Source organism: Platalea leucorodia, assembly GCF_965183815.1.
Source record: "Platalea leucorodia genome assembly, chromosome: 3".
Classification (NCBI taxonomy): Eukaryota; Metazoa; Chordata; class Aves; order Pelecaniformes; family Threskiornithidae; genus Platalea; species Platalea leucorodia.
This window is the reverse complement of record NC_138825.1, coordinates 91,730,359-91,756,203: the sequence shown is the minus strand read 5'-3', so window position 1 is coordinate 91,756,203 and position 25,845 is coordinate 91,730,359.

Below are 25,845 nucleotides of genomic sequence, written 5' to 3'. Positions count from 1 at the left end.
TTAATCGAATGAATATACAGGGATTGAACCTGGAGAGGAGACTCAATGTCCAGTTTTCATCATTCTCCGGGTGGATATGGTGGGACAAGGAAAACAGGACATGAAGAGGGAGGCAGCACACTCTGCAGGGCCAAGATCAGGGCAGGAGGCAGAAGAGACAGGTTGTCATTCAGACCCTCCCACTGACTCCCCAGGTGCCTTTGGAGAAAGTGTAACCTCACTGCTCCAACTTCACCAGTTCTGGAATAGAAATAAAAGTTTCTTCTTCAGAAGGGTGTTAGGAGGAAGAGGTGGCTAATCCTGTGCTTGCACAAACACCCACTTTTCCCAGTTCCAGCCCCAGATGGTAATTTGTGAGTCATTTGAGGCAGGACTGCCTGCAGACTTTACCCATAGCTTTGAGCACCAGCCTGTTTGCATGACCTTTTGCCCAGGGCCAAGCTTGCTCTGCCTCCCTTCCCTGCGACAGTGATGCAGGCCAGCTGTGCCCAAAGGCACTGTGCTCTCCTTCCTCTTAGCCTGAGCACAGCACCCTGGAGACGGAGCTCATCTGCCTTCAGCATTTGCTAATGGTGAACATGAACAAAAATAGAGGATACTTTTTGGATGCAATGTAAACCCACTGTTAAAGGTCAGAAAAATAAGGTCTAAATACAGTTATTGTGAATTTCCCTGATCTCTCACTCCAGAGCCCTTGCTGCAGGGTTATTTTCACTTTTTTCTTCACCATCTGGTACCAACTGTTGTGTCCACTGGTTTCCAGAATCTCAGGCTCCCCCTGATGCTGAGCCCAGCCAGTGCCTGTGACAAAACATTGGAGTAAATTCCTCCTGGTCTGATCCAGAAAGAGAATTCTTGTGACCCCTCCCAGAAGTAAAATGATAGCAATATCTAAATTCTTAAATGAAAGCACTGAATTACCACCTTTCTTTCAGACACATGTAGCCTGGAGCCCATGAACTAGACTACCCATGAACAAGACTAACAGAGTCTCATGTTTATTTGATTCTTACCAAGAATTCAAGACAATAAACTTCAGGTCTTAGAAATCAGGTTATTATGTGACAGCACCACCTCTTATTGTATATCCTAATTGAGTTTAACATCACACTACATCTCTATAGAGAAAGACAATGACAAATTTTATTTTGCTACAGAATACTCAGAAACATATCTCCAAGATCACAACTAGATTACCCTCTTGACAGCAGTGATAAATGATTGTCATTTTCATCCTTTAAAGAACTGTTAAAGTAATAAACTAGTGATTCTAGTGCTCCAGTAAATAAGTGCACATTTTGTTAGCCCTCTGTCAAAGCTAACAAAATGGCCACACTGTGATTGCCTTTACCAGAAACACAGCAAGCGGGAAACACATCTGCACTGGTTGCCACTTTACATTCCTTGACAGACACATCTATCCTAGGAAATGTAATTAGTTATATGTTTTCTGGGCACTCTGACACTGGTACAGAATGCCTCGTTACCATACTATAAAATTCTCTTTCCCTTATAAACAAGGTAGCATCATCCAAACTGCTTATTGGGTATGGGTTAGACGAATTCCCAAGTGATGCCCGGGGATGGTTCAGGAGACTGATACTTGCCTCAGGCCACACCCATTCGAACGACCATTCTGACAATTTAAGAACACAGACATTCACAAAACCATAGAAATATTGTTTGAAGATGATTTAATCCAACTTCCAGCTTGAAACAGGACCATCGCCATCACTAGTTCAGGTCTGCCAAGTCTTCGTCCAGCCATGTCTTGAAAAGATCCAAGGTTGGAGATCTGACAGCCCTGGTGAAGTAATTTTTCTTACAGTCCAGCCTGAACTTCCGGACCACAATCTATGGCTACTACCCTTGCTGCACTCTCTGGAACTACCGAGAAGAGTTTATTGGCAACTGAACACAACTTCGTTTATTGATCTATTTATTGTAAGAGCTGAGCAGAAGCTCTGGGCCTGGGCTCCAGAAGATGGATGGAGAAGAGATAGAGCCATGGCAGAAATAAACTGCACAAATTGGAGAGGTAGATGCCTTGAAAAGGAGCCCAAAATACCTCACCTTTGAAAACCTCCCTCTGAAAACACCACCTAGAGAGACTGAAACCACTAGAGATTTGAACAGAGGTGCCTTTCAGCCTATGCTATGGTCTTCTCACAGCACACCTCCCAGCCCGTCAACATATTCCTTACCCTTCTCCCATCTTTGGTGCAGGAGGTCTTATGTCAAGAGAGAAAAGTTTGGGAAAAAGTTTTTCAGCATCAGAGCCAGCAACTACAACAACTCCAGAACAAATTACAAGCCACTGTTTAGACTGGCAAAGCTGTGTGTTTGATGTTGTCCAGTGGGTTTGACTGACAGATGATGGAGCATTGACAGATTATGGAGTATGACTAAGACTGCTGTGCAAATCACTGGTGGCAAAACTATTGCAAAACAGGGTGTAGTTTTGTGGCAGTTGGGCATGATGTCAGGAGGACACTGACCCCTGTCGAGAACAACATCAATGGCCACATGGGGACACAAGTCAGGATGCACAGGTTTGCCAGGTTCAGGGCGCAGATGGTGTTCACAGTTACTCCATCAGTCACAGCCTTCATCATTAACCCTCTTAGCTCAGGGCTTTTTTCATGCACATGAACTATTGCATCGAATTGACGGGATGAAGAGAAGAGAGGTAGGACAGAGCACACAGCGAGCTGCTGCTGGTACACACTGCTGCATAGTGTGCCAGCATTGCTGGGAGGAAGGAATAAATCACTGTGCTGTCTGGCACGGCAGCTCCTGTGGTAGAATGGCTCTTTCCCCATTATGCCAAGAGGTGAGTACTAAGAGCTGAGACACGTGGCCAGTTCCACATCTTCACATTCAGCATTTTGGCTTGAAGCCGTTGCAGACTCTGTGTCTTCAGGCTCAGGAGCCTCACATCCACCTGCATCCCTTCTCCCCATGCTGCACAGAGAGTCCTCAGAGCCTCTGGCACCTGTCCTCTCTGCAGCTATGCCGAGCAAACCCAATACACCTCAATATGCACCAGTCCCCTCTGCACTTATCCTCCGGGCATCATCTCAAAGATTTTGACACCTTAGAACAGAAGAGGGGGAGAAAGGGGTAAGGGGGAAACTTGTAGAAAATAAGGGGTCAGCAAATCAATGTTTTTAAGAGCACTGGTGAAATGCGCTGTTGCGGGTCTTCTCTGTGGGGTGTTTACACTACAAAGTATCAGTCACTACTGTCAGGCCTTAGGTAAATATGTTGAATTTCCCCATATGTATACACTCACTTACTATATGAATGCACTTTAATTTTGTGTAAGTCCCTCTAAATTTACCTTAGCCTGGATATTTCAAAAAATATATAAAAGAAAAACTAAAGTCTAAGCTCACATCAGCCTAAATTGCTAAAAAAACCCCTTATATCTGCAGTTTGCCATTGGTGCTTTTGCTGCAAGTTAATTCTACACATCAGTCAGCTGGGCATCAGAAATAATGTCATGTGATTTGAAGAATTAAACAGAATAGTACATTTCATTTTGACAATACCTTATAAGAACTCTTCAAATATTTCAGGCCCAGTGGAGACTCACAAATAATCTTTGACAAATACAGTGGAAAGGTTCATAGGTTTTTTTCCCAGCCCTTTGGGAATATGAGGAAGAGACAGCCATAACCTGTTAACCTGAAATCATTTACCCCGTTCTGCCTGGCCACATCAATGAGCTGCTTGATTTCAACCCACTGCTAATATGAATAATACAAGCCTCAAATCTTGAAATAATCATATTCACCCAAAGAAAGCTGAGCTCAGATGACAAAATACTCACAGCCATGCCTTAATCCAATATAACTAAAAAAAAAGAAGCTATTAGTTTGGTTTCCTATCCTCCTATTTCTGGGAAATCTGTCCATCAAATTTCAGTTGCTGCTCAGTGTTGCCTTCACTATGAGACGAGCAGCACGACATGGGAGCTGTCATTTGTCTTTCATTTCTAGAGTGTATTACAGATGTTATGTGATTACAGGAGATCAAGTGGGTGAAATCCTGTTTCATTTCCCTGAAGGCTGCAGATCATCCTTATATAAGTTGTCACGGTTTCTAAGTGCTTCTCCTGCTGCTGGCTTTCATCCTGTGCTGTAAATGGACTTTGCTTTTCCCTGGGTGCCCACAGGTGCCCTGTGCAAGGACACTGTGCTGGCATGTGTCCCCTGGAGCCAGAAAGCAGCAGGGGGAAAAATTCGTGTTTTGTTCTCTGGATTCAGATTTTAGACATCTGGCACAGTGCTTCCAGCACTGCACAAATTTGGTGAGATTCTGGTGCTCCACAGGTTGTCAGCAAGCCTTTATTAAGCCTATTCAAAAAACACCTGTGAGCATAACAAATCCAAGCCAAGGGAAAACAAAAGTCAAACAGAAAACTGTTTCTCCCTTCATAAACTCTCATGGGGAGGAGCAGTTTCAAGTGTTCATAACGTCCTCCCACTGGGAAGACAGAGAAAACTGAGATTTGGAAACTGGTCCAGCTTATCACCTGGAATCCAGATACGTCCAGTGTCCATGGCTGCCTGCCTGGCTCCTGGCCCCACTCCCCAGCTCACTTTCTTCTTCCAGTTGTGTGGTGCAAGCCAACAAGCAACTTAAATTGGGGTAGATGCAGATAACTGACTGTGTCTTCCCACACATGCTCACACATGACTGCCACCTGGTAAAATTAATCTGCCCCACAGCAAGCTGCAGGGATGTGGCCCTACTTTTGGGGCAGTCCTCATGCTGCTGTACCTGCCCTGAGTCCGACCAGCCCTGGCAGCAGGTCACCAGGACCCTTTGGGTCGCTCCATCTGGGTGTAAGTCACAGCCACCTAATGACATCTGCCCAGCTTGAACGAACCGAGGACAAACACAGCCGTGCAAAAACAGAACCAAGGAAAGAAATAACAGCCTTTCCACAAAACAGTAAATCTGAACTTGATCAAAGAGCCATGAGTATGAAATCATTTCCACAGGAGTTATCTGAATTTGGGTCTGAAAAGACAGTAGGAGCAGCCTGCCACACACACATTTATGAAGGATGACTCCCTCATTTTTACATGCGTATATAAATATGTATATTTAATAATTAGTGTAGCACTACAGAAGCAGTCTCAAGTGGAAAGCCATCATTGCTTAACTAATTTATTGAAAAAATCCTTTCTGAGGAATATGAAGGAAACTAGGAATATGAGGAAATGAGGAATATGGGCACTTCATATTCCTTCTCCACGAACATCAATTGCAGGATAATCCTGCCCATTCCATTTAGTATCTGTTCATGGACCTGTAGCCATATCGCTTTTTGCCTAGTCCCTTTTTGAAGCTGCTGATACCTTCTGCCTCCATTAACTCCCATGGCAATGAGTTCCAGGTCACTACCCACTACATAAAGACATAATTTCTCTTATGTGCTTTAAACTAGTTTCTCACCAGTTTCAGTGACTTCCCCAAGCTCTTGTATTGAAGGAGAATAACATTTCTGCATTCACCTTATCCACTATCTCCATTTTTTGGTATTTTTGTAAACCTCAGCCATATGCCCCAAAGCCTCCCCAAACTGAAGTCCCAGCTAATCTGCAGGTCCTTCATCCCCTTACTCATTTTAATTGCCGTTTCTGTACTTTTTTTTAAAGTCCACTCTGTCCTTTTTGAGATGCAAACATGAAAACTGCCCACAGTATTCAAGTTGTGGGTGCTCTAAGGTTCTGTATAGCTGCAAAATGATGTTTTTCCTTTTGTAGTCAATACCTGATGATATTCAATGTTTTAGAGTAAGACAGGAAGGATTCTTATCCTATCTTCAGATCTACAATACAAAACTTGAAAACAGATCTGTAAGTCTTAATTAGTCATTCTACAATATTTTTTTGTGTGTTCCATGATCTGGAAGCATGTAGGGTGCAGTGTCTTTTAGCAGTATCCACTTATTGCCACTTTACAGGAATCTATCCTGCTTACAAGTTTCTGAGCAGTTTCTGAGCCTCTGTGGTCCCAAATCAAACAGCAAGCTGAAGTTTGGAAATGAAGCCTGTCTTCTTATCCTTTTTACCATGTTTGTGGTCATTTAGGCTAATATGCTTGACTTTGCAAATTAAACGAGCTAAGAGACATGGCTCAGCAGACAGGTGGTAGCTCAGCATGCCTCAATAACCCAGTCCCTCTGGCTCCAAACCTGTCCAAATTTGGAGAGCTTATCAACGACAGAGAAAAGAATTACCCTCTTGCTACGCTTTATACACAGCCCTGTTGCTCACAAAAGCAATCACCTTTTGTATTTTTCATTCTAAAATGTTCAGATTTCTTTAAGCTAAACCTAAGACCTACTGAATAAGTATTTCTAGTGGATGCCTTTATAATATTTGTTGCACAGGAAGAAAAAATCAAGAAGAAAAATAAAAGGATGTCAAAAGGATTTAGGGGTTTGTATGCATGCATATATGCATGTATATGCAAATTCAAGGGGATGCAAAACTTTGAAAATTTGGAATTTAAGACCCTGTTTTTCTTGGAAGCAGAAATATTTTTTTTTATGGGCCTTAAAGGACACACGTCATTGAAAGTCACAGTAGTAATAAGAAGCATAGGATCAACAAAGGATCAGCCTTGAAGGAAAATAAAAATATTCTCAAGCAAAGGAAACACTTAAGCTAGCATTTGATGTACAAAACCTTTGAAGACCTTTTCTTTTCTTCATATTTCACTATAACTGGAGACCCAGGCATTAAAACCCACAATGCACATTTCTATTCCTATCTAATTTTTCTAGACATTAGTTAAGCAACAATGCCTTTTCACTTGAGACTGCTTCTGTAGTGCTACACTAATTATTAAATATACGTAGGCATTGAGCATTCCATCCCCATCAATACTGATTTTGAATTTAGGTTAAAAAAAAATGCGAGTTTGTACCTTGTGTTTCATAAGCAAATGCACTGACACTTGCTCCAGGATTCTTGTTTTGCACTCTGTGGCTGAAGGCCAGGTATAAATAAATTAATCAGGTTATTAACTTGGCCCGTGCTATGAATTACAACTCTGCACACTGCAAGCAGAACATCTGAAACTTGCCCTTCTGACCTACAGAACAGCTAGAGAATTGGCAGAGAAACTCAGAGGCACAGGTACAGTTTCCAAGAGCTTTGAAAGTCAGCCAGCACAGCAGCGCAGAGTACATGCCTGAATCAAGTCAAGTCTTTTATCAGAAGCCCATCAGCAAGGGCCTTCACTCCCTCCTCTGACCTTTATCCCTTAGATGGGAATTGCCTCCAATCAATGATCCCTCCAATCCGTAAGAAGTATAACTGATCGTGACTGTCGCTGTATAATGAAAGTATCACCTGGTGTGTCAAATGCCTTTGATGAAGGTAAAGTTAAGGGGGGATATTTGGGGCAATTATGCATTGTCAAAACACAATTAACATGTTTGAAAAGCAGAGCTGAAAATAAGCCACACGAAACAAGCCTGCCAAAAGTATCAAAGGCTTAATATGAATTAATCACATTTGGCATTCCAGCAGCAAGACCTGTAGATGGACTCAATCAACCTGTTGCTGTGGGCTTGGTAGTAGCACCTGACCAAAAACTGGAAAAGGATGGAGTCTGGTGCTGGGAGGAACCCCTCTATCATCAGTAGAGAAAATGCAACAAGTGGGCTGAATAGTACACCAAAATGGTGGTGATAAAGCACCATCCATTCATCAGGTGGAGAAGACATAATACGGAGAAGACCTGGGGAAGTGCAGACAGTGCTTCTTCTTAGCTCTTGGTCGCTGGCCAACACACAAGGGGGCTTAGCCATAGGGTCTCCTGCAGCCCTCTCCTCCTTCCTTGCTGCAGGGTGAATGCTGGGAAGCAGTCATGGCACAGCAGGGGCTTGAAGCACAGCTCATCACTTCCTTTGCCAGTGGAAAGAGAAGTTACAGTTTGGTCCACGCTGGAAGTATTTATTTGCAAAGAGGGGCAGGAACTAAAGCTGGAGTCTAGAAGCATCTCATGGAGCCCAGAAAGCATTAAAATTCTGCTTATTTTTGCGTTTCTTTCTGTGTGCAAGTTCCAAAAGACTTCACACTCTCTGCTAGTCAAAATCGCAGGACCTTAAAAGTCTGACTTACTACAGAGCCAAAACACAAGTTCAGTAGTTTTAAATGATAACTTTCCATTATTTTGAAACTGAAGTAGGTTAGACTCCAGCTTTAAATATTTTGTCATATGCAAGCAAATATATGTGATTTACCATGTATTGCTTTTATGATATAGAGCAATAGTTGTGTATAGCACTTTGATATATTAAGTGAACAGTTCCTGCCTTATAATTTCATGCTGTAAAATGAAATATGTGTGTATATAAATAAATATAAGTATGCATATACTTTTAAACACATAGATTCCTGTGCTGACAGCACAGAAATAATGAAGTTCATTTCCCACCTGCTTAAAACAGCTGTCAGCTTTGGCTGATCTGAAAAAATCATGAAGAATGCTGAAAAAATCTGAGGCAAATTGATGACAAATGGAAATCTACATTGGGGAAAGCAAATATGCTAGCTGAAAAAAATAGTTTCTGAATTCTTGTGAATGAGTTGCTAAATACAACCTTAGTCAATTAACAAGCCATTCTTCAGTTGCACAACAGACAGCTCAGCACCGTCACAGCTTGCCTTGGCCCTCAAGTTATGGTGCAGTCTGTTTCCCCAGACAGTGCACGTGCAAACACACGTGTTCTACAAGCTGCCTTCACTAAATGAATACAAATAGACAAAGACACTGAAAAGGCCAGGGGAACCTGATCAGAAATTAATAGCTTAGGTTAGGTTACCTTCAAGTTTTCCTTGCAACATGCAATACAGGAAATTTATGTATTCCCTCACAGAAGAAAATTGCCTTTGATGGATGAAATACGCTGTGTTTTCTGATTCAGCATCAATTACCATGTGTTGCAGGCCTGGTCGATTACCTCGTAGCTGGACTCTTATTAAGCTACTGTGAAGAACATCCCAGTCCTGGGTTCCCTCTACATGTCCCTTTGCACCAGAAGTGTGTGGTGGGCTGTTTGTCCCATTAGCATGCCTTGCAAACTCCCTGGGTAGCTGCACCTTCTCTGACACCACGAAATGGGCAGACCTACAATCAGTAATTCATCTGGGATGGGAACATCTGCAGTAGTTCATGTCCTCCTTCTAACGGATGAGCAAACTTCACATCACTCACCCAGGCCAGTCCGTCAGGGGGCAACTCAGACCCTTGCTCTGGATCACAATATCCCATATCCCATGATGTGACTGTGACTCCATCCTGCTATGTTTCCAAGGGATCAGCTTCCCAAGCCCATTGCAAAGGTAGGGGAGAGCGAGATTTCTCTTGAGAGTCTTCTCAGAGTTTTCAGGGCTTTGGCCAGAGGTAGGACTCTGCTGTTCACAAGCTGGTAGGGCAGAGGAGAGATCCAACTAAAGCAGATTTGCCCTTGATCAACTGTCAGACTTTTCAATATCTGCAAGCTATGCAGCAGTTGTTAACTGAAGTTTTCAGAAGGCTAGTATGGATGTAAAATCTAATGATGATGAACACTTCTCAGCATTTCAGTTCTCTATCCTTAGATCACTTTCTTATCTCAGAGAGGTACATGCTAGGTTTCAGAACAAACAAACTGATGTCTAGTAGGAAAGTTTCTTTTAAAATTAAGAACTCATGGGAGAAGAAGGACACGGCATAAATAATTTAGTAGCAACATAGGAGAAAAGAGAATAAAAATTAAAAGCTCTGTTGAAGATTCTTCTCATCCTTCTCCTTGAGACCTGTACAAACATAAGCAACAAGCAACTTGAATCAAAATTAATTCCAGATCTATTGAAGGCCAGCACCTGGGCAGCCCTTGGAAGGTGCCATTTAGAGGAAAATAACTTTGAGGAAGATTTAGGCTTCTCAAAGGAAGACTTCATCTCTCATCCACCCTACCATTAATTGGACTTCCTTAACAAGATCATACCCACCATTCCATAGCCTTCTATGTTCAATATAGTTTAAATGTTCATTTGTATTTCAGTTCTGACAGTGCCACAGAAACTTCTTGGAGTCTCTTTTAACTCAAACTTTTGAACACTGTTACAGTATAATAACACCCAAATGTTGTTCAGAACATGCTGGTAATACTTTTAAAACAAAATATGGAATGTGTACAGTTTTGACATCCATAATATGTGGCTATGCAAGGAGCAATATACAAGTTCCAAAATTCTGTCTACTGGATTTTGAAGAGATATGGAGAGGGAAGAAGTGGAGGAAGGAGATGAAAGCAAACAGATATGTATTTTAGGCTTTAAAAGGACTCAAGTACACAGACACATCAGGGAGGAGTTCTGCGTTGCAGAATGGAAAAGAAATGTAAGTAAGTTCTGTAAGATTCCTTTAAGGTAAGTGAAAAGTAAATATCCTTTTAAAGACTAGAGGACTCCCCTGTCCTTTGGATGCCTAACTACAAAAGAGTTTACTTAATCAATTGTCTTGCACTTTTCTACTCAGCTGCATAATGATTCCTATGCTTAATGGAGTATTTGTACTGTTTGCAACAGCACAAGCAGCAGGCTCAGAAGCATACAGGACTGATCTTGACTTCCACATCCCTGTCATTACATAAGAAAAAGATGCAGGAGAGACCCTGCACATTGAGCTTACTGCTTTGATATCATTTATTATTCAGCAGCTCTTGGAAAGTACGTGAAATTAGTTCCAGTAACTCATTCCCCTCTGATTCCCGAGTTTTTGAAACCAGCCTTTTCAACAGGTTTTTCTCAGCAGCAAATCTGGATTTAGGCTTAGAAAACTAATTTAGTACCTGAATTATGAATGACAAGGCCAGGGATCACTGCATTAGCAGCAAATCTAGAAGACAGTCTACCTATGGAGAAAGCATTTTGACATAAAGGGGAGAAGGGAAATAGGCACAGTTCTTAATCTGCAGCTTCCCACTGAGGTTAAAGGCTAGCCAAGGTAAAGCTTAGGGTAAGGTTCCTCTACAGATACCTCTGGATGGTGATTCAGAGAACCTAAATTAGGCTCCAGCTCCGAATTACCTTCAGAGGATGCTTATTTCTCCACCAACCACAGCTGGAGTTTTGGGAGACTATCCTAAATCTCGCACCTAGGCGTGATTCCTAAGTTTGGTAGTTGTAAACATCTCCAGTAGTTTCAGTCAGTCTTCACACATGCTTTCCTTGGGTCTGTGGCCAACCTACAGATAGTACTCCTTTCCCTAGTATGGGTAAGGAAATTACTCTTTGGCTTAGTAATTTGAACCCATTTATTTCAACACTGTTCATCATCTCTCTTGCCACCCAGGAAAAAGTAGAATTCCAAAGAAATTGAACCTCATTAATTAAGCCAGAATATTTTTTCAGAACTATTACTGGAGTGCAGGAAATAGGAATTGCAAATCATCTGTTACATGTCAGGAGATCTTGCCAAAATATTTTCAAAAATAATCATTTCATGGTGCCTGATTAAGTAACACAGTTTGAACATTCCCTTCCAAACACATGCTATGCCTTTTTAGATACAAATTTTCAGCCAGTTAACTGTTTCTCTCTCACAAGCTCCTCAGCTCTTCTAAGAAACTTCTCTACATAAAACTATCCAACCTTTCTTCACTGGGCACATGTGCTTATTGGCCACATATTAACTCCACCAGTATGTCTGCATGACACAATGCAGTGCCGCACAGAGAAACCCAAACCGGTTCCAAAGAAACCAGAGAGGCACCTGGAGCTGCATTAGCTTATTCTTTACTCAAGACTAAGGCATCCAACCTTGCAAGTGTCCTCACCGTTCTGCACTAGGGCTGCCACTCTGGCTCTGGTTCCCAAAGTAGATCATTCATTAAATTGTGACGCATACACACCCTCTCCCCCTAGATTTCAAAGAAATGTTGGGGTTTTTTATGGAGACAAAATAGGTGGGAGCTACCAGAATTCTGAAAAAAACATTAGGCCGATATTCAGTTAGACAAAGTGGTGAGTATGAGACAACAAATCCCATGGAAACAGCCTCCAGTCAAATGTGGCATCTGGTGGCTCTATGCCCTTTTCCATGTTTAGAGGCTTGGATGAGGGAGCCAGGCAGTGACACGATACTTGGAGCTGTGCTGCAAGAAGGAAATGTGACAGTGAGGCATAAATTAACAGTAGATTGAATAACATTAAATTATATTGAGAAACACTAACTTTAGCAGGCTGAAAGTTTAAGGCTGACATTTAGTCTAAGCTAGGAAGCTCCCTCTTCCATGGGGACAGTTGGGTTCCTTAGAGCCTAATACTCATCCCAAAGTAAGTTTCTGAAGTAAATGGAATGAAACACTGCCCATCTCTACATCAGCTGAGAAAGAGCCTGGAAACTACTGAAGCTGGCAGCAGATGTCTAGGGGGTTGGAGTTACACAAGATGGACACATGGAGGGAGACAGGCTCCACAGATAAACTATTCCCTTATTCTTCCTTGGTAAGGACTGCCACAGATAAACTATTCCCTTATTCTTCCTTGGTAAGGACTGCCACATTTTTCAGACCCCCATCACATGGGTTTTCCTCTAGGACCCAAGACAGAAAAAAGTCTGCCTACAGGTTCCCTTCCGCACTGGGAAGTATCACACCCAAACAAAGTCACTTCTTATTCAAAAGCCTTTCACTGAAGCCTCCTTCAGTCTTCTCTAAAGATGTGGACTGAACAAAGATTATTTTTTTTATTTCCATTTGCTTCCACCTGATTTCTATTCCTCTGTGGTAAAATTTTACAAGGCCATTAATCAAATCTGAATTTAAATAAAAATCCTATTGCATTATCTTTTATTGTTGGTAGTATTGCTCTCATAATGCTGAATAATGTTAATGATGTTCTTGTGTGCGACCAAAGGATAAATTAAAAAACATCACATGAGTGGAACTTCTTGTTTCACATTGAGCCTAGGACAGATTTTGCTGGATTAGGTATGGCCTGGTCTATTTTATTGCAAAATAATTCAAGTTTTCTTTTTTATTTTCTAGAAAGGCTACTGATAAACATTTTATGCAGAACACCAAACAACTATAGCCATATACATATGTATATAACCTAGTTATTAATACATTCATGAGGCAGGTAGAACACATGCATATCAATCCTTTTGCAAGTAATTTATACATTTTGAACAGGGGTGTTGCATTTTTCAATGCAAGGTCTAATTCTAAGGACTGCCATCCCTTTGTATCAGTGCAGTTAGCATTTTGCCAGTCTGATCCTTTTGCCTCTTTGCTTTCATCCACTTCTATATGCCTTTTGTCTTTCTGTTTGATCCTATTAGCACTGAGATCAATCACAAAATTCCTGCTGGGAGAAGAAGGGGATGCTATCTTTGTGATGTCTAAATCCAATATTTGCCACCATTCTTCTCTACATACCAGCTGCAAACAGGTGTCTTCTCTTCTAACTCGTCACTTTTAGCTCTTTCCATGTTTAGGTCTTTTCACCATTTAAAACAAAGAAGAATATAAACATGAAAAACTTTTCAAATAATGTTACCTTTTATTAATATCCTAGACTTTTTGCACAGTTTCTTTTCTAATCCCAATTCATATGTACACGATTGCACTATTGGCTTAGCTACACAAACCCCACAGGACAGAAGGTCAAATTCTCCATGGTTTCCTCAAGAGCCAAGCAAGCAAATTTCACGTTCACTGGATGTATGTGGGTTTTCAGAGTGCATAAAATACATCCACTTATAAAAATGAATCAATATGGCTATAAAAAGATACCTGACTTCAGCCCCTCAGATAAGGAAAACCGACTTGAAGATTGGCAGATTTTAAATAGGTCTATCTTGAAACTTTCCTTTTGCCAAACAGCTGCTTTGCTACAATACTGTGATGATGCCTCTTGAGAAATGGACTTCTTGTAGTCTTCACACAGGGCAGAGAAAATTACTTTTTTCCCTTTAATACCAGCTCACTAGTAAAAGGAATGTAATTAACAATTATGTGTATTCTCATATCATTTCTACTGTCAAAGAAGGCATAGTACACATTTCACTAAACATACTTGGAAAATCACTTTAATAACGAATACTTGCTACTGGATATTGTTTCTAATCCAGTTAAGATTGATGGTGGATGAAAGAGCAGCAAGGTAAATACCATTTTAATCAAAACAACTGTTACAACTGATCTCTGCTATTTCACTACTGCCATCCCCTTAAGCGATATGGAAAATGAAAACTATTTCTCTGGTATTCCCACACCTAAATTTCAAGACCATCACTTCTATAAAATAAAATAGAAATCTTTTCATTTGTTGTTTTTTGAATCGGAGTTAACTCTTGTTGTATAACAGATACCACGGGAAACACAAAATTTTAAGCTGCTTTTTCTATTGGACTGGTAAATTAGCACACAATTCACTGAGTTTTTAAGTTCCTATGTTACCACAGAGTTTAAGATACTTCTGAACATGGCAGTCCATTTGTGTGCATACAAACAGCCCCATCTTCCAGGTACACAATCTCATTTTTCCAGAGTTGAACCCAGAATTTCTACAGATTTCATTAGGTTTACTTAGATGAGGACTGTTGCCTCTAAACAAATGTTAGAGAACCAGCCATGAAGCTGGTCTGTGGCTATGAATTTGATATAATTTGGATCACTGGCGGACTTTCCAGAAGATTGGAAAATCACTGATTGTACACCATTATCCCAAGGGGTAACCAGAAATACAGGAATAATGTGATGCTCAGCAAAAAGATGGGATCATTTAGGAAGGTATTAAACAATTTAAAACCAGAGGCAGAAGTAAAAACAGCTCATTATCAAAACCAGTTTTACTTCTCTAATGATTTACATGATTAGTAGATAAAAGTAATTACATAGACATAAATATTTAATTTTTATTATTGTCTGTGATTTAATATTGTCTTCAAAGGGGGGGGGGGGGGGGGAACCAGATTCAGAGGGTCACTCGCAACTCATTCACAACGTCCAAGAGCAGAAAATAAAGAAAGAGTGAACTGAAAAAGATTTTAAGACATCATTTAGTCCATCCCCTGCCTAAATGCTTCACTGTCCCAACGTCTTTCCTGAAAGGGGTTTGTCAAACTTGTTCTTAAAACCTTTCATGATGGAGATTCCTTCAGATCTTCCATGTCATTTCTATCCAAGTTTTCTCAATCTTTTATACAACAATAGATATCCCATTCTTTGCCTCAGGAATCTTTTCAGTCTGTACATTTCTTTTTCTTGAATCTGGAGCTTCAGCAATGTGAAATGAAACCACAGGGTTACACCAGCCACAGTGAGCTTCCCTAGGAGGGACCAGCAGATGAGGGGGTTAAAATGAAGACCACAATCCTCAGGGAGTGTGTGGCTCTGTGTAGCACTGTCCTATCAACATCAGCTTTACCAATTACAAATGTTCAAAGACTGTAAGGCAGGCAAAGAACCTTTTTTTTCTAAAGTTGTGTTAGAATTCAAGCTTTAAAAAAAAATAAATGCTGGATTATTTTTACTTACATTCTAATTTGCCTTTGGGGTAAATCTGAGTCATGACTTCGAGTTTTTCACTGCAACCACTAAAACTAATAATATCGGGGTGGTGGTGGGGGGTGTTCTTTCTAAAATAAGGGAATCATCTCCTGTAATGCCTTGTTTCCAGGAGCAAAGGCTTTGACTCAGAAACAAACCACTGCATAATACGAAAACTACTGTTCTTCACAAAAGAGCTGGCAAATTTCAAATCCAGTGCAGCTTTCCAGAAATAAGTGGGAAACTGGAACTACACAGACATTTTGTCAGATAACTTGAAAGAAAACAAAACAATCTCACACTTCATAGCAGGCCCAGAGAGCAAGCATCACTTGGCAGCTGAGGGACTGAAATGGCTTCCTGCATTTCAGGGCTGTCTGGCGTCCAGAGCTGCTCCGAGTGTCACGGTTATTCACCAGCAGTGCTGGACCTGAGGATTTTCTAATATATCCTGGCCCTCAGAAATTCGGGAACAAAGATGTGGACAGAAAGAGTGAGTATCTCAGAAACAAGGGTATATATTAAGCTCTCATCTCTATGCCTAGGGATCTCAGAAAGCGTTGGATTAAAAATGAACAGGGAAACTTTAGGAGCTCCTGCTGAGACACACAAAATTTCAAAGTTTATAAAAAGAAGACATTTAGTTGGCTTTCTGCATCACTAGCTACATGTTCATATCCCTTCAAAAAAAAAGTCAAAACCTAACCTAATGGTCTTTTTAGCATACATAGTTTCTGACAAGTTTTACTACTGACTTTCTTCTACAACCTAAATAGAAAACAGGGTTTAACTGAAGCTGCTGAATGGGGGGGTACTACACAATGGTGGGGGGCACTGTATGATAATCACCTCCCAGCAGCTCTATAACACTGAGTTTCATACAACGCCACCACCTGGGATGACTAGGAAAAGGGCAGTCACTGAGCTATTACCTCGTGTCTGTGCATGGTAGAGTTTAATTTGGTTTGACTGCCACATCAAAATGCAGCTCGTGCAAGATGCTAATGACAGGCTTCTGCAATTCCATGCTTTCAACAGCAATTTATTAGCTTGGATAGAATCTAGTAGGGCATAAGGCATTTTATTCATGAGAATATATTGAAATAAAGGAGAAATACCATGAAAATGCAACCATGCTGTTGTCATGACCAATCTGTGGGGGCTTCCACCTACCTAAAATTTTAATACTTTTTTAGAGCTTTCAGCAGTGCTAGTGACAAAAACATTGGAAAATGGCTCCTAGGACATAAAAGGGTCAAGGTGACGAAGTGGGAAGACAATGATTGAGAGCTGTTGCTCCTCCAGTCATAGTAGCACTTATTCCCATCATGGGATGCAGCTTGCAGATACCGGCTACTACTAGCCTTCCTTACCCACTACGATTTACATCAGGACTTGATCCTGTTCTGTAAAGAAAGCATATTTAAAGAGAAAACATACTAGATATACAAAGCACTGCACAGCAATGGTTCTTGCTAGCTAGTTACAGGCTCAAAGTGATCTCCAGTACCAACAGGAGATAGTGCTGGCACTAGGGAGCCTACACAGAGGGTTCTTGGAAAATGTTTTTGGCCACTGGTACTAAAAACCTTGATGGTCCCCTAGCTCTGAGCTGTTTTCACGTGGAAAGGCTTGGGTGTTTCACAGGAATGAGCTTTCCACATCCCAGACAGCTCTTTACTCCCAGAGCAGGAGGAGGTCTGATCCCTGAGCATGCAGCAGCTTGCTCCAGCTGGGGACCCCAAAACCTTCCCAGCAGACAGAGAAGGAGATCTGGGCCATCCTCATACACATCTACCTGGCAGCCACGTGGCTCACTCCCACACAGCACACATCCAGACTGGGGCAGATGGCACAGCAAAGATGGCTTCAGCATTGTTCAGGTAAGAAGAAAACCCAGCATCAGTTAACCCAGGAGGCTGGAGACTGCATAGAGGAACTCGTTTATGAACAATATGACAGCACAGTGGCAATTGCTGAGGAAAAGGTGGAGCAGACAACAATGGTCAGTCACCTTCTCAGGCTCTCTAGCATCATCATTTGCTGTTTACCAGTCAGCTCCTACCGTGCGTCTGTGCCATGCCAAAGCACCTGGAAAGAAGAGGATCCTTTTATGTCATCATGTGCAAGACCAATATAAAAAAATGCAGACTTCCTAGCCTCATATCTCTGTACTTATAAAACTACCCGCCTCGATGCAATTCAAATAAAAGGAATTGTCTCTTTCTTTAAGCTTTTGAAAGCTTCTGTTATAAAAAAAAATACTGAAAAGAAAGTCGTAATATGAAATTTTCTAGACGGCGATACAATTTTGTCTCGCATGATACATGAGCTGAACACTAATGACATCTCGAGAGTCTTAATTCCAGTCAAACCAAAATCATAATTAATTACTTCAGGAGGCTGCTAAATGCCCACAGCACTGGAAAGTCTGCGGGAACTACTTCAGTGCTTCTGTGCCGTAAGACTTAAGTACAAAATCTTAAACATGTAAATGATTAACCAGGTCTCATCAGCTCTCCTTGGACTGCCAGGCTTCTTCCAGGTTTTGCTATGGAGCTCCACTCTCCCAGCATGCAAATACACTCACACACACTGTTAGCATAACGTGGTTGCCACAGAATTGATTTTAAAAAGCAACATGCAACACAGCCCATTAGAAAATACTAGGAGACCATGGGGGAAAAAATCAGCCCCAGTTCAAGCCGCTAATGTTAGTGAGTTCTTGATGAAACACATTTGCTGAAACCATCCACAATCAATTACTGAGACAGAAATAGGAGTGTGGCAAGGAACTGCCTTTAAATAACAGACTGTTTATGCACTTAAAACTGTTCCTTACTTTTCTTTCCATGGGACATAGTCTCTTCAATTGATTTATATACAATTAACCCCCTATTTCCTACAGGGTCCTGCAGGCTTCTTTAAGAACGAGCATTGATCACTTTTCACACTGTGGCAGAGTCCTGGTTAAATAAAAGGCCTTTAAGGTATAGAAGGGTTGATATGAAATATGCCTAACATCTCCCCTTCAAGGAAAAGCTTGTTTAACTGAGAACTGCTAGTGAAAGCAATGGGATGCACGCAGACAATGACAGATTGCTCAGGCACTAACTCCTGTTTGCTGCAGTTCCAGCCTCAGGTAAAAGTCCTTAAGATTTATGAGTGTTACTGAGTTTTTTGGAAATGTCATGTTAGCATTTCCTATGAGCTTATCTCCCCAAGTCTTATTTTCTATAGGTAAAGCAGGAGAGATTGCTTAAGAGCAGATCTATCCTGACCATTTGTGGGCTACCTGCTGCCCACTTCTGCCTCCACGCAGGGGGTGGCACCTGGCCCAGCCCCACATTTTGGCGACTCACCAGAGCACTGCCTTGGGACCTTTAGCACTGAACACTGCACAAACTAGACTGATACAACTCATTTTTCTTTCCATCACGCAGCTTCAGTCATGCATCACTTGAAACCAGTGCACAAAACAAAGACCAACTATTATGCAAAAGAAAGAAAAGAAAATGTGAGGCTTAAATTTAAAACTGTGAACAATTACAAAGAAATCAGACTGACTACACAGGATGAATAATCTTAGAAGTATGATGCCTGTGTTCACTTCTTTGAGTTACGTCTTGCTGTAATAACCGGAAAAACCAAAATATGAAATAGATACTGGCAAATTAACAGGTTATTTAATATTAAATTAAGTGATAATTAATACGATAACTGCTTGTTTTCAGACACTACTTCTTTTTACAAGCAAGTTTTTTGAATTTTCAGAATATATGATATTTCCAACCCTAAACAGCTCACTCTCATCATTTAACAGAAAGGCAAAGTCCCTTGGAGCACAAAAGCAGGAAACCAGCACTACAGAATTCCCTCTCGGAAGACATTTAAATTTTATGTAATAAGCAAGGCCTATGACAAAAGTACGTGTAATGTAATGTAATTGTATCATTTCTCAAAGTTTTACATAATGACTTTCTGTTTCTAAATAGTACTTCATTATTGGGAGCAGGAGAATGTAATTGTTCTCTGGGTGCTGCTGATAGCTCCTAAGGGCACAATCAATCCTGCCGAGACATATAATTCATGCACTGTTTGCTTCTGATACAGCTACATTTGCAAAAGCAACGCAGTGATTAGATTCCTCTAGAATAAATGTGTCTATAAATCCCTGTGTTGCAAATATTACTAACAGCTACATCCAGTAAAGGACTTGGGCCACTGGTATGAGGCTGAGGCAGAGCTAACAAACCTCCAACCAAATCATCATTTAAAAGAAAAAGAAATAAATCCCCTCCCAGCTATTGCTTAACCCTGGGCTCATTTACAATCACGAGGCACATTGCTATCTTCCTCTAGTCCATTCGGTGCCTGAGGTTCTGCTCTGGCTCCTCTCAGCAGGAACTGTCCAAGCTTCTTGAACCCTTTTCCCACATGAGAGAAACCAGTCACAACATTAAGCTTTCTTCTGCCACATTTTTGGAAAGATGGAATCTGATAGGCATTTAACACAGCATGAGCAGAATTAGATGCCTTCACAAAAGGCAACCGAGGACACTCAGAAAAAACAGGGGCTATTTTAGCAGTCAGTGGTGCTCATGAAGGGAGATAGCTCTCTACAGCACCTCAAGCCAAAGGAGAACAGTGCCCTCAGCTACCTCAGGCTAAACATGATCCTAAGTAATGATCTAGGTACACACAGAAATTACACAAACTGAACAAAGGGTAAGATTAATCTCTCCAAATTAAGACATCTGCATCAGAGCTAGCTGGAGAAAGATGAGTGTTTTTAAGGCGTAATTCATCTCATTTAAGGAATGTACCTAAAACTCATGATGTGCCTCACTCCTTGGGATTGTTTTTCCCATGCTAACTATAAAGAGAGCCCTAAAAAGCTAAATCAGATATAAATGTATGCACTGCAGACTGCTAAAATTAGCTGAAATCAGTCTTGCACTAAGCATTTAGTTAATTTAACTATATTTAACTATATAATTTAACAATAATTTAACTAATAAGAAACATGGACAAAAGAGAGTCAGTGCATTGTTTTAATATTATTTATGTTACCATTGGACTGTGCAGAGAGCAGAAAGATGAAACAGAGACTGAAAGGACATAAATCTTTCCTAACCCTGGAGAAAGTCATATTATGTATGTTCTTGTGCACAATAATAACGTATGGATTTCCATCAATTCCACATAGGCCATTAACATACAGAAACTAAATTCTGAAGTCAATAATTTAAAAAAAAAAAAAAAAAGAGAGAGAGTTGGAGCCTTGATAAACCTATAGGACTCCTATGGCAGTCCAAAGAGATTTTCACACACGGCTTTGTAACTATGACAATTTTTATTGGGTTTCGCGGACACTGCCAGGGAATCTTCCCAGAACACAGATATAATCAGTTTGTTTCGGTACATTTCCAAATCAGTCCTGAAGACTGATGTCATTTACCTTACAGAAAGGCTGATTATCAGAGCTTTCTATTCATTTGCAAGGTGTGTAGTGCTTGGGTACAATTGTACCGAGGTGCTCTTTCCACAATAGACTGTTTCTAACGTATATAAATTAAGGAAAGACCACATATATGAAGGCATGTTCATGCAGCATCCATTAGCATGGAACCTCAATGTAGACCCAATTGAGACTTCATGGACAATATTACATTAAAAAAATGTAATCATACCTTCTATTGGCCTGACATTATAGATATAGGTCATCTATGCGAAGACCAACTGAAGCACATGTAAATTTGCCTGGTGCAGTGATCTGCTCATAGCTTTACCACATTTACAGAATTGATGTCTAAATTTCCTGTAGGATGACATAGGAATTTTTATACTTTAAAAGCAAATGAGAACTACACATCTACTTTAAAAAAACAACATCATTGTCCTGTCATCACCTCTTGTTGATACTAGTCTCTAATTTGGAATATGTCCTCACCCGCCCCATGAATCTCACCAGTATATCTTTCGCTTTCTTTGGCACATAGTCTGCCTTCCAGGAGAGCATCACTGATTGATTGTCTTCTGAGTGTTCAATTAGCTGGTACCTCAGACAGGCATATATTGTAACTTTCCTGCAAATGACCCATTTAAGCAGTCAAAGATGATAACTATCACAATGTCATAGAGAAAAAAAGACAAGAGAAACAACAAAAATCAAGGGAAACAGTCAGTAAATCCCCAACTGGGTTTTCCAGTCCTCATTAGAAGAAACAAAGATAAGAAGTAATCCTTAATTGAAAGAAAGCAGGACTCAGAGACCAGCACTTGCAGGTCATCTGTTTCACCTCTGCTTTCTCCCTGAGCACATGGCAGCTGTGGCATAATTAACATTGGCTGTGTTGGCTATGGTTGTCTTTCATGGCCTAATTGTTGCCGATGGTCTTTTTCAACTACTCATACTTTAACTTTCCTCCTTTCATTACCTATTTTCCCATATTAATCACAGCTTGCCACCTATTTTTTTTACTTTCAGCTGCTATCTCCTCTTTAATTTCATTTTGTTAGTGTTCTCTTTTTCCTGTTTTGGCTAAGCACCAGTTCATTTAGGTGGGAGCTCTTACGCATGACCTCACGCCAAGTGGTCTCTCCTGCATGAGCACAATTTGGTTTTACAGAAGAGTCAGAGCAGATTTGCCATGGGTGGAGGAAGGGGAGATGTCAGCAACAGAGATCAGCCAGCAGGCTTCAGGTGAGAGCTTGACACTTCCCCAAAAAGCAGGAGCGGATAACTGCCTGAGCAGGAGGTGGGGATAAGCTAAGAGAGCAGGTATCTTGCCTATCCACCATCAGACAAGATCTCTTTCTGCTTGCTCTCCCTTTGACTTTCCAGCCCCCTGAGCATGCACCTCCAGCTGAATCTCTCCAGTAGGGTCCCCAGGGACATCACTTGCTCCTTCATCACTGCCATCCAGTGCCACACTGAGGTTCGCTCTCTCTTTCTCACACTCACAGCCATGTAGGGCACTACCTTGGGCCCCAAACCAGCCCACCCTGGGGTAGGTAGGGTATAGAAGGAAGTATATAGTCAGTCCCCATGCTGCTGTGGGACTCACGAGGCATCCGAGGAGCCAGCACAGCTGGCTCAGCTGGCCATTTTGCAGGAGGGTAAGATGGTCCTGTGCAGCCTTCAATGCAATTGTGGCACTGAGGAACATCAAGACTTTTCCCTCTTCTCTTTTTGATGTCTCACAGACGCTTTAGCTCTAAATCAAACTCCTCCACACCCAGCCATAAACTTCTCCCAGCTCCAAACATTGTCAGTGGCACATTCTCAAAAAATTACCCAGGGAGGTAGGAGGAGGGCTTAATATATTTGATTCCCAGTTTGACAGATTGGGCCCACTCAAAGCTTTGAGCAGTCTGCAGCAGTTATGTTAACAGTAACCACCCAGGGGCATAAATATAAACAAACACACTCACACAGCACTTGGTAACCAAATGGAGGTAATAATTTACCTCACCCAGCAGACAATAAAAATTAAAAACCTCGGGGGAAGACTTGTGATCCCTCAAGTCACATTCAGTAGCATACCCTGAACCCCCTCGCAAACCCAACAACAGAAAGGCTAATTGTGCTGTGCTTGTCCAGATTAATGCATTGCAACCCGAGACAGCACTCTGAAGATTTAGCCTCTGAGCTGTCAGGCAGTAATTGTCAGTCCCCTGAAGGAAAGGGAAAATTCACGCTGGTCTCTGCAATCCTTCCACTATCAGCAATATACAGCAGCTCCAGTACTACACCAGATCCAGTTGGGGTCTTTAATATAAACAGGAACCACAAAGAGACATAAAACTTTGCAGGTTACTGTTTCCCCACAGAAACTCAATGAGTCAAGCGTTATACTGATTCTTTTCAGTTACTAAAGACAAGCATCCTTAATATTAGTGGCTGCAAATTGCTCACATGTATGGCAACCTGTGTTGAGTGTGTTTGGGGATGGAAGAAAGCGGGGAGTATGGGGGAAGGTTTTTGAGCATGCAAGCATAGAGATGCAGTGGGAGAAAGATTTCTTGTTGTTTATTAGTATTATTATTTTGTTTATTAGTATATGCATGTATTGGGTTTGCGTGGCAAGGTTTTGGTAGCCAGGGGGCTACAGGGGTGGCTTCCATGAGAAGCTGCTAGAAGCTTCCCCTATGTCCGACAGACCCAATGCCAGCCGCCTCCAAGACAGACCTGCTACTGGCCAAGGCCAAGCCCATGAGTGATGGTGGTAGTGCCTCTGGGATAACATATTTAAGAAGGAGGAAAAAAAACCCAAAATGGTGCTGGAGAACCAGCACCAAAAAAAAAAACCAAAAATTGCAGCTGGAGACAAGATCAAGAATATGTGAGAGGAACAACTCTGCAGACACCAAGGTCAGTGAAGAAGGAGGGGGAGGAGGTGCTCCAGGCACTGGAGCAGAGATTCCCTTGCAGCCCCTGGTGAAGACCATGGTGAGGCAGGCTGTCCCCCTGCAGCCCATGGAGGTCCATGATGGAGCAGATACCCACCTGCAGCCCGTGGAGGACCCCACGCTGGAGCAGGTGGATGCCTGAAGGAGGCTGTGACCCCGTGGGAAGCCCACACTGGAGCAGGCTCCTGGCAGGACCTGTGGGCCCATGGAGAGAGGAGCCCACACCGGAGCAGGTTTGCTGGCAGGGCTTGTGACCCCATGGGGGACTCACGCTGGAGCAGTCTGTTCCTGAAGGACTGCACCCCGTGGAAGGGACCCACGCTGGAGCAGTTCATGAAGAACTGCAGCCCATGGGAAGGACCCACTCTGGAGCAGTTCATGGAGGACTGTCTCCCATGGGAGGAACCCCACGCTGGAGCAGGGGAAGAGTGTGAGGAGTCCTCCCCCTGAGGAGGAAGGAGCGGCAGAGACAACATGTGATGAACTGACTGCAACCCCCATTCCCTGTCCCCCTGCATAGCTGGGGGGAAGAGGTAGAGAATTTGGGAGTAAATTTAAGCCCGGGAAGAAGGGACGTGTGGGGGGAAGGTGTTTTAAGATTTAGTTTTTATTTCTCATTGCCCTACTCTGATTTTATTGGTAATAAACTAAATTAATTTCCCCAAGTTGAGTCTGTTTTTTCCCATGACGGTAATTGGTGAGTGATCTCTCCTTGTCCTTATCTCGACCCACGAGCCTTTCATTATATTTTCTCTCCCCTGTCCATCTTAGTAGGGGGAGTGATAGAGTGGCTTTGGTGGGCACCTGGCATCCAGCGATGGTCAACCCGCCACAAGGTATTACCCCAGGACCCAGAAACCCAACATTTACTAAGCTTCTGCTGTGTGAAGTGCTCTACAGATTGGAAATGCTGCCCTAGCCACCCACGGCCTTAGCAAAGAGACAACAGACCATTATAGGCAGATAAGAACCCATCTGATGGTATTGATTGGCGTGACAAACAACATCATCCACACACCAGCAGCCACATCTTTGCCATGTCCTGGCAGAAATTACAGACACAGATAGCTATTTTAAGGGAAGATCCAAGGGGGGACAATAAAATTGTTTTGCACATGTTTACAGAAGTTGCTCTGCAGTGCATTGGGCAGCATGAGCTTTATTGGTGTACCCCTGAACACTGGTGAGCAGGTAATCTTGATTTTCTGGGGCATCTGGGGGCAGCACCCAACAGCTTTTGTATGAATGAGAGATGCCAGGCTGGCGAATATGACTGATTAACTCTGCTTTCAGGTCTTAGCCACTGTGAGTACCTTGTATTACTGCTTTAACACATCACTTCACTTTAGAGGTTGTGATAAGGTGGTTGTTTTAGGATAGCTGTAGTATCATTCTCCTTTGCCCATATTACTTCTATTCAGAGCTTGCTCAATTTTTTCTGCGCAGCACTGGAGAGCTTTAGGTACCTGCTGCAAATCAGGGATCATAATTGCCTTTCTTCTGTCTCACCTGTTCGAAGGCAAGCTCTGGGAGGCAGGTGTTACCTCTTAATATCCATTTGTGCAACACCTGTACAACAGATCTGGACAAGGGCCCCTAGAAAATCCTTCAGTACCAGTAGTAAAAACAATAATAATAAGATAATTCTACCTCCCAAAATATCTTCAAAGAGTAGACACAGGCTATAATATTAGAAGCCATGTCAGGAAGAGCCTAATGGCTGTTTACCCACCAGAACCTGATCTCCCTCACTATTGGCAGCCAGAGGTGCCTAATGGCATGTTAGAGGCAGCGCAACAAGAGAAGATCAATGCGACACAAAAAGAAAAAAAACCCAAGGCAGTGGTGTGTGGAGA